This window comes from Mercenaria mercenaria, chromosome 18 (assembly GCF_021730395.1).
Source record: "Mercenaria mercenaria strain notata chromosome 18, MADL_Memer_1, whole genome shotgun sequence".
NCBI classification, from domain to species: Eukaryota; Metazoa; Mollusca; class Bivalvia; order Venerida; family Veneridae; genus Mercenaria; species Mercenaria mercenaria.
Window position 1 is genome coordinate 16,522,907 of NC_069378.1, and position 15,780 is coordinate 16,538,686.

Here is a 15,780-nt window from a genome sequence, read left to right on the forward strand (position 1 = left end):
TGTAAAGCACCTGGCCATAAAATCAGTCCTCTCTGATACCACTTTCTAAAAATAATTTACAATATCTCTTGCCTCTGTCTCTAACGTGTTGAGATGAGCCTAGAGAGAAAATGTTTTTCTGAGAAAATAATTTAGTGTCAGTGTGAAGAAATTAATATTATTACAGACTATTTGATCTCAACAGACTTTGTAAGTCTACCTATAACGATACATTTATATTAACGTCTTTTAGAAGCCCTACGGATATGCTGATAACCAAGACGGACGCATCAATCCCTCCTTCTACACAAAAAAATAAAATCTATGGGTTACAGGGGTGTTTTTTTTTCGGGAACCCTGCACATATATTAATTAGTTACAACTAAAATGTTTATATATAAGCAGTTTCATATGTTACTTGCAAGAAGAGTTCCGCAAAGCGAGGCAATACACACATTAAATTCTAGATAAGTAGGGGGAGTAGAATTGTTTCTTTGGACGGGTTTGGGTGGTTTTGTGAGGTGACGGTGATGGATTACTAATGCGAACAAACTGAAAGAAATTTGTTTCGGGTTTTCGGAGAGCGGAGGTCAAGTGTTTGGGGGAGGGATAATAATGTTGATGTTTTTTTCATTCCGCAAATCTTCTCATCACTGCTCACCTATATTTCAAGTTTAAAGTCAATACCTCAGACAGTTTTGAAGTTGTGCTCCTGATATAAAAACAAGACGTTAGATTTTCAGTTTGGGACATTGACATTTGATCTAACTGCCAAGTCATGTGATATGCACATAGTCACTACACAACCTATATGTCAACCTTGAATGAATATTAAGTTTTGCTCTTGACACAAAATATGACGGACATATTTGACGTTGCTGCAACCTTGACCCTTCACACACTGGTTCCAATACTCCCGATTTGATAACACTGGGAATTGTTTGATCACCCCTTGGATATGGTGCCTGATTTTTAATTTTGTCTGTTGGTAGTTTCTGTGATATGCAGGTTTCGTAAACCCAGATCCCCTCTTTAAATTCCAATTTGTTTAGTTAAGCTCACTGCTTTCTCGTTTAGGGCATTTTACCGCTTTTCATGAAATTGCACCCAGTGTATCATTGAAGATTTCATGTGCACCGCCGTATAATTATATCTGCGGGAATTTCTAAATTATATTCTTGTGCTCATTATATGTATAAATGTAAAGTTCTGCTCAACCAGAGGCTAGAGGGCGTGGACTGTCGCTTGCATTTCCACTACCGCCCACTAAATGGACCTGCAACATTTTCGTTTACGTCGTGTTGGACGCCCAGCGGTTTTCCACTTTTTCTAGTGTAACATAATAGTTGACATTTCTTACTTGTACTTTACTTTTTGTATATATTTGTCGTTTTTATTATTAAAGCTGTTTGTTCTACGGTATTTCATGTTTCTAGTACCCGATCAATTTCTTTATATCTGAACTAAAAATTCAAAAGAATTACTTTTAGTCATGCAATTGCGGCTAGTCTGATAAAAGTATTTGAAAAGATTCATATAAGAGTGTTTGAACTTCGGCATTACCAAATTTGATCTATGTTAAGTGTTCTCATCATTTCTTGAAACCTACCTATAAGGCAGCGAACAACAAACGAACGAAAGGATGATAAAAAAGTTGCGATTACCTCCTGTGCTTTAACACAAATGAAATATATATTCTAGTTTCAACAGCAATGTTTGTTTTTAAACGATAGAAACATGTACGTATTTAGTAAGCTGAACAAGCTTAAAGTCATTTGCAGTGCAGTGATTCTATAATATAACAGAAGTGGTCATTGTAATCATGTCTGATAGTATTTTGTGGATTTTTTATTTTTCATCTACAATAACAATTATATCAATTTAAAATGACACAGAAACATAGAATGTGTAATATATATTTCAGACAATTTTTAAGTTAACAGAAAAAAATATCTTAAAGTTTACTCCTTACATATTAATTAAATCGGTATTTTGATTACCGAGGCTTCAATATCTTCTATCTTTGAAATAGATCCAACGGTAGTGGTAACGTTTTTTGAAGTTTCGAAGAAGTCTTACTGTCTGACAAGTAAAGAAACATACTGTAATCTTAAAGTACAAAATAACGTGATATTAATTATGTTTCTAGAAGATCTTCTTAATTGTTGATACAATAGAACAAAATTATTAAAATGGTAAAGTAACAGGAAAAGTATGTTACATACAGATTCCTCCTTCTCTTCGATTGTGTTTACTCTATATCGTCAAATTAAACAATGTATTTCACATAATTATCAGTTTATTGATAACAGATATCATTTTATTGAAAACCGGCTTATAACCCTGTCAAACAAACAACAAACTAGAATGTGTCTGTAGGACACAGGGTGTGCTCCCACTTGTACATTTGTCACAAATAAGGGACAATAATTGAAATGTTTGCAGTCTTAAGGGGGTATAGCCTCAACAAACATTTTATGAAAGGATTCATTATTCTAGGCCATATACTTTTTGAGCTATGAGCATCACAAAAAAAAATCCACTATTTTTGGCTATTTCAAGAGCCATAACTCTGTAATAAGCGGTAAGATTCCCAAGAAAAATGCCAAGTGTGCAAGGTCACATCATGATAAAGACTCGAGAAAGGTTTCATGAATTTACATCAAATACTTTTTGAGCTAGGCTATTAGGTGAAAATGTGCATTTCTGACTATTTCAGGGGCCATAACTCTAAAAAAAAGGGGACAGAGCCAGCCAAAAATAAGAGGTGCGCAAGTTTATATCATGATAAAGACTCGTGCAAAGTTTCATCCATTTATGTCATATACTTTTTGAGCTAGGTGCATCACAAGGTGAAAATGTGCATTTTTGACTATTTCCGGGGCAATAACTCTAGAAATAGGGGGCGGACCCAGATGAAAAATAGGAGGTGCTAAAAGAAATTATTTTAATTATAAGCTCATTCAACAAATACATATACATGTAGTATATTAAGAAGTAAATAAATTATCATACATAATAATCAAGTATCATTTCTGTGTTTTCATAAAGAATTTTCATAAAGAATTATTTTACTTTAAGTTGCATGAATTAGTTTATAAATGTGTTTCTTGTTTGTCAAAATCATAGCTAACTTTTGTATAAAAATGTTGTAAGGCTACATTTTCTTGATCAAAATTATACGATTTTATGGCCGAACTGATACTTATCAGTATTGCTTTTATTTAGCTTACACAAAACATTTATGCAATTTTAAAAGGTGCTTTTCAGTCCGTAACCTTATACGTATTTTAGTGCAAATGTTGTTGTTTGACTGTACTGTCAATGATAATACGAGATTTCACAATCTGTTCAAAAACAGTCTTGTTACGATGTTGATTTACACATACCACATTTGATGATGATCAATAAAACGGTTCATAAGAAGAGGTCGTTTAAAGGTTTACCAATATTTAGCTCTAACTGCTCCTAATAGAGGTCAAGTGCCCCCATGTACTGGCTCCGTAACGCAACTTCTAAACGTCAGATTAAAAAAATAATGCTCTGTTTGTAGACGGACCCTTTAACCGCTTAATTGATTGATGTTCACGAAAAAAACACTCTTTATGTTACAGTGTATATTGTGACACATGCACATTAGAATAAAGTATAATCAATTTAAACAAAAGAAAAAAGCCCAGACAGTATAAAATGCCGCTTTCAGATGCAAATGTCGTCAGGAACACGGGTTTCAAATCAAGTCATTATCATTTGTGAAAAGACAAAATTGTCACGCCGTTGATATTTCAGTAGTCAGCATATGAACATATTATATCTTTCGTAATATAAAACTTTTGCCCACCAAGGGTTTGTTTTATTTGAATTGATCAAAAAAATACTGACTAGTTTCTTTTTAATTTTATTTTTATTTTAGGTCGATTGTGAAGCAAGTTATATAGCTTATATTGATCAATATCGATGGAATCTATCGCCACGAGGGTGTGAGAGTAGAGAATCCAGTTTCCCTTTTAATGCTGAGTGCCAAGCAAAGGAGTTACGGGTAGCATTTTCATGTCTTTGGTATGACGGGACCGCGGATCGAACCCACGACCTCCCGCTCTCGATGTAGAAGCTGTACATGAAAGAAAGTTAAATTCAATCACTGCTTCCAACGGCAACCAATTTAAGTCATACGATGCTTGTTGGAAACTGTAACATGTTCTCCTGTTAAGGACAGGTTTAGCACACATGTTTTAAATACGCTGCATCTTACTTACCTCACTGTTTGCTACACCATACAGTATGGCATTGCAGAAATCCATATGTGAAATAACTAGAGACAAAACTCAAATTTCAGTGGCAGCTTTGGTTAAATAGTTTTGGATGTTCTTACTTCGTAGGTAATTCAACGAAGCTGTACGACATTTGCGATGATCTTTAAAGTTCAAGGTTTCATTAAGAAATGCACCACGATATCTTATTGTACATTCACGTTTGATATCATCACCTGACAGCAATGTATATCGACTTTGTAAAACATTTGTATAATTGAGGTCTGCTACCAAACATAATAAATTCAGTTTTTGAAGAGTTTATTTTCAGTTTGTTTCTTTTCATTTAGTCAATTGCAATAGGAGCCGTGACTTCCTGTTTCTCGATACCACTTAGAAAATTATCAACCGGCCGGGACAGCGCAGATTCACAGGATTGATATTTCCTACATGTATAATTATGCAGATTGGTTCTTAGGCAAAAGACTGTTTTGATTAACATGTTTGTTAAATCTGTAAAAACAGCTTTCTCAATAAGTGTTGATAGAAATGATAAGTTACTCACAGGACGATAGTAGGAAAGTTCTAGTTTAAGACCTGCATTTTTAGCAAAGGTCTAACAACAGCTTGTTTGTATTACACAGGAAATATTTTACAAAACAATAATAAACACCTTTTTAGAGTATCACTATTGAATAAATAATTAATTTAAATGTCCCGTTATGACCTTATCGCTCTTGGTGTGCAGCCTGTCTAAAAACACTACAAAGGTATAAATAAAATGACACATCTGTTAAATTTAATGCCTCATCTCTCAATATCACAATCATAATTCACATTTTACTTAATAATCGTACTTAGATAAGTAATAATGGTGTTCAAGTATAAGAAGTCATCGTGAAAGGAAATAAGGAGGAACTTTTTATACAGCTAAGGTGTTGGTGATGAAAAATTACTGATAAGAATTATCAATGAAAAATGTCATATCTAGCAATAAATATAAGGGTAGGACATATACTATCTTTACTTGTTTATTTCCTTTTATATTAATATAAACTAGTATATAACAAATGAATTGTTTTCCATTGAAATTTCTCTTACAAAATAAGGTTTTAAAACGTGCATCTCGTTTCACAACCAGAGCTGTCCGTAAGACAGCACGCTCCGCTATTCGGGGATTTGACAGTAAAATGAATATATGTGAGACCTTTACTTTAAAAGAAAGATACACCAAGGGGCATAATTCTATCAAGAACACAAATAAGGGTTATTGGGATTGTTACAACACATGCAGATGATGACGGTAAATATATATTTTAGTTTCAAGTCATTATCTTATGTATTACCAAAGTTACGTCCAGAAAACGAAGTTTGTTAAAAAAAATAAGTATAAAAGGGGCATAATTTGGTCAAAAATACAAATCAGAGTTATGGGGATTGTTACCACACATGCAGACGATGATTATAAAGAAATATTTTTGATTTCAAGTCATTATCTTTTAAAGTACTAAAGATATGTCTATAAACGAAGCTTTCGGAAAAATTTAACATGAAAATAGTTCAAAGTATAACAACTTTGTGACCTTGACCTTGGGTATAATGGGCCCAGCCCCTGCACATAGTTTGTTTGTATGCTGGACAATGTTTTTTTGAACTTACAGTAAGACATAAGCAATAGTAACAAAGATATGACAGGAAAACAAAGTTTGCCAAAAAACTTTAACCTTAAAAATAACCTAAGTATAACACCTTCGTGACCTTGACCTGCGATACAATGGTCCCAGCCCCTGTAATTCTTTGTGTATATGCTGGACAATGTTTATGTAAAGTTACAGTAAGACATAAGCAATAGAAACAAAGATATGACAGAAAAGCAAAGGTTGCCGAAAAACATTAACCTTAAAAATAACCTAAGTATAACACCTTGGTGACCTTGACCTTGGGTATAATGGGCTCAGTCCCTACATACACTTTTTTGTATACTGGACAATGCTTATGTGAAGTTACAGTAAGATATAAGCAATATTAACAAAGATATGATAGAAAAACAAAGGTTGCCGAAACACTTTAACCTTAAAAATAACCTAAGTGTAACAGCTTGGTGACCTTGACCTTTGGTATAATGGGCTTAGCCACTACACATACATTGTTTGTTTACTGGACAATGTGTATTTGAAGTTACAGTAAGATATAAGCAATAGTAACAAAGATATGACAGAAAAACAAAGGTTGCCGAAAAACTTTTACCATGAAGGGTAACGCCGACGCCGACGCCGACAGTGAAGCTAAAATTGAGTAGCTGTTTTGTTATCTAACATTATTTGTTATTATGGAATACTTGTAGTCAGGCATCTGACAGACGAAGGTCTTTTTAAACAACCGTAGGTGGTGATTCTGAAATCATACTTACCAACGTATACACCAAAGTGGGAGTATAACCCTCTTTTAAACTCTATCATATCTCCACGTCTAGGTTCACGTGTCCTGTTGAAAGATAAATATTTTATAGGATAAGTCAGTGCAAACAATCAAATGCTTATAAACAAAATAGGGTGTGTTTTAATTCTGGAAAGCATTTGTTTTTCTTTGCAAGACAGTGTTAGCTGCCATCAAAACAGCTGGGTATCTTGAATATCTTATTTATTTGTCGTCATTATTATGTTATTACACCACATTTGTATAACACTCTTTTCATGCTTATACGAATTCAAACGTGCTTTACATGAGACATTCAAAAGCATATCTAGCAACAGGATGGTCTTAGATCGCTCACATGTGTTCCACAGTTCGATAAAGGGTCATACAGAAAATATTTTGAAATAGGGCAAAAAGTTTTCCGCTAAATACGGGCCTGAAATGGGGACGAGGGTGAAGGTGTGGGGTCGGAATTCTGACACAGGATACTAAGAGACAGTATCAAGAAATATATCTTGGCTGGGTGGGGGAACAAAATAGGCTGGGAGAGGAGAATGACGTGGTACTAAAAGACAATATCAAGAAACACAAAAAAATCATAAATGAGAAAATATTTTGTGGCTGGGGGTAGGGGAGGGTGGTGGGTCGGAGCAAGAGGGGTTGTAAAGTGGACGGGGATGAAGGAATTTCAGACAGGGTCACCACAGGAATGGTTTTGCATTCAGGATAGCAGTTTTTAAGGGTGGGGGCGAGGATTTTTGAAGTTATCTATAAAGCCATATCGGGCAAAATAACCAACAGGCAGTCAAACTTTTTAACATGGCTTGAAAGAATTTGTTTTGACGTCACCCAAGGAACTTTGCTGTGAGATGATTTTGAAATTGAACCGTCTATTTCAGGGGCCATATAGAGAGAACTAGTCCCATCCCTTGTGGCCATGTCTTTATATTTTAACGAAACAAATGATTGAAGGAGTTTGGCACAGGGTCACTTAATAACCATTGCAGTAAAATTATTTTATAATCGGGTCTGCAGTTTGAGAAAAGATTTTCGACGTTCCATAAAGCCATATAGGAAAAACATATAGCAGCCCTTTCAAGGGAACAAGCGTCCCCATATGAACAAACGTAGGAGAGCACCATAAAATGATGTACATACCAAGTTTGATGAAGATCCATCAAGCGGTTTATGAGAAGAAGTCATTCAAATGTTTTTCAATTTTGAGCTCTGGCGGCCCCTAAAAGTGGACAATACCAGGATGCTACTGACCAAGTTTGCTGAAATTCGTGCCAGTAATTTTAGGGGAGATGTCATCTGAAGAAAAGTGTGCACGGACGTGCGACGGACGGGACGGACGGACGGCGAGCGATTACAATAGCTGACCATGAGCACTTCTCATGTGGGCTTAAAAATGAAATAGGAACATTGAATGTGTAATGAATGTTTCAGATGATTTCTTGTTTGACAAAAGAAAAGAAAAAACGAATGCTAGAACTAATACTTAAACAAGTCAATGTATTCATCATATTGATAACAATGAATTCAATTTTGTTTTAAACTGCAACAAAATACAGTAGTAACGTATTCTATAGTGCCGTTACGGAAAAAATCTCACTGTTTGAGATGTATTGAACTATACATTTTTGTAATAGTATTTTATAACTTGATAAGAAAATATTCCTATACTAGATCTATTTCCTAAAACGACGATAAAATAAAACACGAAAAGTTAAAGTACAAAATGTATGTTACATAAAGATTCCACCTTCAAATAAGAGTTTACACCATATTTTTATATCGCGCAGCTCAAATAATCACCAGTTTATTGGTCACAGTTTATGTTATCATGTTATTCAGTTTTAGTAATATCGTGATTCCAGAGATGTATGTTTTAGCATTGGTTTATTGTATGCAAACTAGCTAAAATGCCTCATGCGGAGTAAATCATTTACCTTCAGAGCAAAAACATACTACTTAAGAAAACACTGAGAGTCTTTAGGACCAAATTGAAACTGTCTGGTATATATCTTCAAAATAACTGGTGCAATAAAACAAAGTTATTAAAAAGGTAATATAACATGTTACATACTGATTCCTCCTTCTATTATTCAGTTTTAATGATAGCTTGTTTCCTGGTTGTGGCACTGGGCTATTTTATGAAAATTAGCGAAACAAACCTATTCTGGGTGTACAAAAATGTACCATCAGAGTAATCAAATACTTTTTAAGAAATTTAAGAAAACAGTGAGAGACTTTCAGACCAGATCAAACTGTTTGGTACATTTAAATTGATGTAAAATTTATGTGTTTTTATTTTTTAATAATTTTGTTTGTGATTTCATAAGATTCTCATAAATATTGATTTTCATGAATATGCAAATACTTGAATTAAGATTAAGATACCAATGTCACAGCTCCATTTGATACCATTTTTTTTTGATTGATTGTCATCTATATAGTTGTCCTTTCCAATAGTAAACGGTTGCCATGGAAACAGTAAATTGTTCAAAAGATTTTTCATTCGAACGTTTTTTTTTATTTTGAAAGAATTTGTCCTGCCAAACACGTTGCTGACCCATTCCCCCACCCCACCTCGCCATCCACTTATTAATATAATGAATAAAAATATAACACGAGCTATCGAAGGACAGTAACGCTCGGCCATTCAACAGCCTAGTGAATTGAATGAATATAAAGTCGAAAAGGGACATAATTTTGTAAAAAAGCAAAACAGGGCTATGGAACATATACAATGCATATCAGCTCATGACAGTGAACAAGCATGTGAAGTTTCAATTCGTTCCCATTAGCGGGTAATGAGATATCAGCTTACATTCAAAAACTTAATCCAAAACTGCTAAGTCAAAAAAGGGACATAATTTTGTAAAAATGCCAAGTAGAGTTATGAAACTTATGCAATGCATGTCAGATCATGACAGTGAACAAGTGTGTGAAGTTTCAATCAATTCCCATAAGTGATTACTGAGATACAAGCTTATACAATAACTTAACCATATATTTCTTAGTCGAAAAAGGGGCATACATTTGTAAAAATGTCATGTAAAGTTATGGAACCTGTGCAGTTCATGTCAGAGCATAGCAGTGAAAAAGGGTGTGAGTTCCAATCCGTTCCCATAAGTGGTTACTGAGATGCCAGCTAAAATACAAATACAACCAAACATTTCTAAGTCGAAAAAAGGGCATCATTTTGTAAAAAAAGTAAAATAGGGTTATGGAACCTATGCAATGTAAGTCAGTTTATCACAGCGAATAAGTACCGAATAAGTGTGTGAAGTTTCAATCCATTACCACAAGTGGTTACTGAGATACCAGCTTACATACAAAAATCTTAACCAAAACGGGACGCAAACGCGGATGCCGACGCGCGGATGAGTCCAATAGCTCTATCTGATCTTTGAATAGTCGAGCTAAAAAGAAAATATGAAAAAGTAAAGGAATGCATGTATACTTTCACGGGATAAGAAATTAATACTGCCGGATATTATGGTTCTAGTTTATTTGATGCACTTCCTGCAAAAGGGCAAAAAATAATTTCATCTACTGTAGGTAATCCTAGGAAGTCATGGAAACAGTTCGAAAATAGGCCATTGAAAGTGGAATAAATTAGATAAAATTTGAATGGTAATAGAGTTCTCATTTTGACTGGGTAAATATATATACTGAATTTACATAAATTGCCAGATGGTGCAGATTTTGGTGTTAGTGGTAGAAATCAATGTTGGGCGGTTAAAACCGAGCGGTTTTAATCGGATAAAACGGTTACGCACAAAACTGGATCACTACTTATTAGTTTTACGCTCCTGACATTAAGTTCGGCCGCATTGCAAGCGTTGTGCATGAAGTATCGATTTTCTTCTGTTTTTTGTAACATATACTGCGCCAAACGACTGTAAACTGCGTGCAGTTTTTCGCAGACGTTCATTTGAAAACGTCCTTTTCTCTTTTCTCATTACAAACAAACAAAAGGACGGTGTCACACAAAAAAGTACAAATAAGATTGAAAATTTAATGATATAAAACCTAATGATATCATTAAAAGAATTTGTGATATCCATAGATGAATTAATGATATCATGAAATAAATTTAAAAATTCATAAAATGAATTTAAGTTGGTCCGCATATCTCTAAAATGCACAGAAGAGAATTCACGTACTGGACGTCTTTAAACCCCGCCGAGTCATAAGCTGAGACAGACATCATCTACTGTACCGAAATTGAGGTCAAGATATAAAAATCTAAATTAATTTTGAATATGGGTCATCTGGGGTCAAAAAGTAGGTCACTAGGCCAAATCAAAGAAAACCTTTGTGTATGCGATAGAGGCTACATTTTTCAATTGATCTTCCTGAAATTAGGTCAGAATGATTGCCTTTGTAAAATCTAGGTCGAGTTCGAATATGGGTCATCTTGAATCATAAACTAGGTCATGGGGTCAAATCAAAGAAAAACCTTGTTTATGCGATAGAGGCTGTATTTTTCAATTGATCTTAATGAAATTTGGTCAGAATGATAGCCTTGATGAAGTCTAGGTCAAGTTTGGATATGGGTCATCTGGGGTCTAAAACTAGGTCACTAGGTCAAATCAAAGAAAATTGTTTATACTCAAGAATTTTGCTCCAAGTTTAAAGATAACTGGTCAGAAAATTTCTTTTTCAATGAAATCACTAGGTCAAACATGTTTACACTGTTATGATAAGTTATGGTGTGTTTCTCAGGTGAGCGACCTAAGGCCATCTTGGCCCTCTTGTTAAAAGTACTCTAAAAATTCTTCAATAACTTTACTGTGTACTTGTCTTGCATGTCTAAAACGTGCTTGAGCTATTAGTTGTTTTATTTTGTTGTGTTGGGGTGTTCAAATGTGAATGCAACTAGGCCAATATTTTAACCACGATTTGCACGAAATAGGTACATGTATCGCATAGAGGGTTGTGTAAGCTCTCCATTGATACAATACATGTTTAAATCCCTTCAGTCTGGCTTTGACAATAGATCGATTAACACTATCTACTCGTGTACACTAAAGCTAAAATGGTTGGGAAAAGGTCTCCTTTCACTGACCAAATACGGTTCTATATCAAGAACCGCTGTATTCTTAATATACAGGCGAAAGACATATAATAAGATATGTCGTGTTTATGGGAACAATGAACTTTCTTTTTCATCTGTCACACGGTGGTGTAAGAAATTTAAAAAATGTGCATATTCAGTAAAAGATGCGCCTCATGCACGCCGTCCGAAAACTGCAACTTTGCCAAAAATAGTTGAAAAAGTAAAGGATTTGATTGCTACCGATGCAAGATTTACAACTAGGCATATAGCTAAATGCGTTGGTATCTCAGTAGGATCTGCTAATACAATCCTTAGACGTGATTTGAAAATGAGAAGAATAAGTGCCAGATGGATACCCCATCTCCTTATAAAAGAGCAAAAACTTGCTCGGGTAAGAATCGCCAAACAATTGTTGAAACAGTTCCCTAAATACAATAATCGATCTTTCGCAAATATCATCACTGACGATGAGATGTGGGTTCACTTTTGTGAGACCAACGAAAGATACAGAACAAAATATGGGCAACAAAAGGAAGCCAAAGACCTTGCATAGCAAAACACACCATGAGCGTCAAAAAAGAAATGTAGGTAATTTTCTTAATAAATCAAGGTCCTGCTGTTCAAATTGTTGTACGAAAGGGTAAATCTGTAAATGCCAAGTTTTACAAAGGCAAGGTCCTTCATAAATTAAAGAAATATTTTGCAAACCGTCGACCAGCAACTGGTCTCCGTGGTGTCAGGTTGTTGCATGACAATGCTTCGTCACACAAAGCGGTCATTGTACGCGAATATCTGAAACAGGAAAAGGTTGTCGAGCTTCCTCATATTTTTATTCGCCAGATCTTGCCCCTTGTGACTTTTTCCTATTTCCGAGGCTCAAAAACACCTTGCTGGAAGAAAATATCAAACGCACAAAAATCTTGGTTCGGCTATTTTCCAGTGTCTGGACAGTATACCTCGAAAAGATTATGAAAACGCCTTTACAAATTGAATTTAAAAAAATTAAACTTTGTATACCACATGGTGGTGAGTATTTTGAAGTATTAAGATAATTATTTTGGCATTATTTGTTAAGCACTTCTGAAAATTGGCCTAGTTGCATTCATATTTGAACACCTCTCGTAGTTTTCTTATCTCCAGCTTTCAGTTGTTAAGAAAAATAGTAATTTTACTGATGAAAGAGTTCCAGCAAATGCAACAAATATAGGGAAGGCAGGAACTAGTGCTAAAGCAGCTGGGCAACCCATCATACCAGCTGTTATTTGTAATGCAGTATTTACTCTTCCGCAAAACTTATAACCTTTAAAGTTTAGTTGAGTGGATAATTAATTGATCTGTCGTTTGTATTACATTGCTGTTTATAACTCAGTTATATAATATTAAAAAAGATATATTATAGTTATCTGAGGTAACTAAACGAAACCCAGCTATTAAATTTGCTACAGTCACCTTTCCACTTTACCAAGGCTTTTTGTATAGTCTCGTTTTATCACTTTTCCTATTCTAAAATTTTCTTGCTTAGTAGGCAAAAAAAATCTTCTTCATTAAATGGACCTTGAATTAATTCTTTATTTAAATCTTTAAAACTGTTTGTTCTTGGGTTTGTTTTGCGAATTCCATTTATTACAAATATTGTCCAGTTTGTGTTTAACCATTTTCAAAGTGACTCTTGACTTTATTCATATGAACTCGGTCGCCAATTTTATACTTTGGCTAACTCTTTAACACTTTTAAGCTACCAAACAAACTAAAGTCAACAGTACCTTTATTTCAATGTTTACTGGCTTTAACAGGAGGCCCTTATCTAAAGGGTTACCGGGACCACGATACTTTTAAGTTTATTGAATCAGAAATAGAATAAGGCTGATACAATATTATGGGTCAGGGGCCAGTAACATCGAAAATTCCACAAAATAGAGATAGTGCCTATTTTTTTTTCAAAACAAGGCTACGAAGTTAAAAAGCTTTTAAATGCATACACGTATCTATATATTTCTTATATATATATATATATTGTAACCAAACGTGCATAGTTATGAAAATTTAATATTTCCATATAAAAGAAACTTTGTATTAAAGGAAATGTAACTTTTCTTGGACATGTAGAGCAGAAATATCAAAGTGTGGTTTTTCTATTTGAGCGTATTTCATTGTACATTAAACAGTATTCTGGAATGCTAAACAGTGATCCATTGCACTGTTCGCTAAAATATAGTACTTCTTGAGCAGTCCGATAACCCTCAAATATACGCTGTGACAGAATGTAAAATTCAAGGTCTGACAGGTACTCGAACTAGGGACCTCCCACACATACGGCAGACACTCTATCACTTCGCTATAACAACATATCTAATAGATTGCAGTGTAAGGGTACCATTATTCTCTACTACGTGAACTGGAACAATTTGTGACAACGAAAATTCGCAGTACTCAGGATAATAGGTGTATTCACTTTTTTAGTTCTTTATGTAAATAATAAATATAATCTAACCTTTCCAACATTTTGAAATAGGTCAAAAGTGCGCAAATTTCTTTGACGTGTTTTCAGAGTATGAACTTACACACTGGCAGTACTGGCTAAATATAACTAACAACGATTTTTTTTTATAATAGCTCTGTTAGCAGCTCACGAACTGCGAAGACAGCGGGCGTTGACCAAATATCAGCAACAATTTTGCAAGTTTCAAGATTAGTTCAATCGAAAGTAAATTACAGTTAAAAACGTACCTCCCTGCATAACACAAAGTTAATAGCATTTGCTGTCAATCAGCACTACGCGTTTTACTCGTTCATGGTGTACGTGTACATACCATGATTATATTTACAAAAATCAAAGAACGCGAAAAACACTTGTACGGTCTCTACATAAACACAGACCAGAACGAGTATGTGCTTTGTCTGTGATTCCAGCTAGGCGATCAGTGCGGTGTTACAGTATCTGGTGGTCAATGGTGTCATCAGGTAGCACGAGAATGGTAACAGTGTCGATCAAGAAGCTGGAAAAGGCCTCCGTGGCTGCGTTGTGACGGTCACTGACCTAAATCACTTGCCGCTGAATGGTGTTGGTTTGAACCTCGCTTTGGTTGAATCCGCCATGTGAAGATGCCATCCAGCTTACTGAAGGTCGTATGTTCTACCCACGTGCTCGCAAGGATGAAATAATGATCTGATGGCGGGCAACTTGGGTCTTCCTGTGCCATCAAAAGCTGTAACGTCCGTCGCCATATATCTTATAATTGTGTCGGTGCAACTTTAAATTCAACAAAACAAAACAAACAATACAATAGAATGGATGAATTTATGCTGGACATTCATCAAACTCTACTCACTCGAGTGAAATAATTTAGTGCACCCTGTGGTCCGTCATGAAGATTTGCTTATCTAGATGGCGCTGTAAACGGGCAACAACATTCTCCATAACCCATTGTATTGAATTGTAGATTGGATACGGCTATTTTTGAAAGAACTGGGTTCTATGCCATGCATCTTTCGAAGATGTATATAACTTGTGCGTTTTGAAACCGTTGGTACATACTTCATGGAAGTAAATAAGGGTTTTAATATGTTTGGCAAAATGTTGTTTTAAAAACCATAAACGTTTACCGAATATCGTTCATCGTGTCAATATATCGTCTATTGTTTCGCATATTGTACCTGAAATAGGAGAACTTCAAGTAAGTTTTCTGTCTGTAAAATATGTTTTACCTTGACTAGATGCTTCCGAAAGTTTTTTATTTGCAAGTACAATGTGTACCGGTGTACCATACATTATCTATTGGCTGCTGTGAGAGAGGACACTATTTTTTAATTTGTAAATTTCTTGAGTACAAATTTGCTCTAAAAATGCTTGAGAAAGATCTATTTCGTTATAGTATCATTGGTGCAAGATGCTTGATAATAATTTATTTTGATTGTTTAAGTGGCCCAAAAGGGGAGCGGTGGTCTAGTGGATAAGGTGTCGGTCGCTCAATCCAGGGGTCGTGGGTTCGAGCCCCACTGGGGTCACGACCATGACTTCTCATATGACACCAGTACTGGTTTTTCCAGGAAGCGGACTCGAGAGTG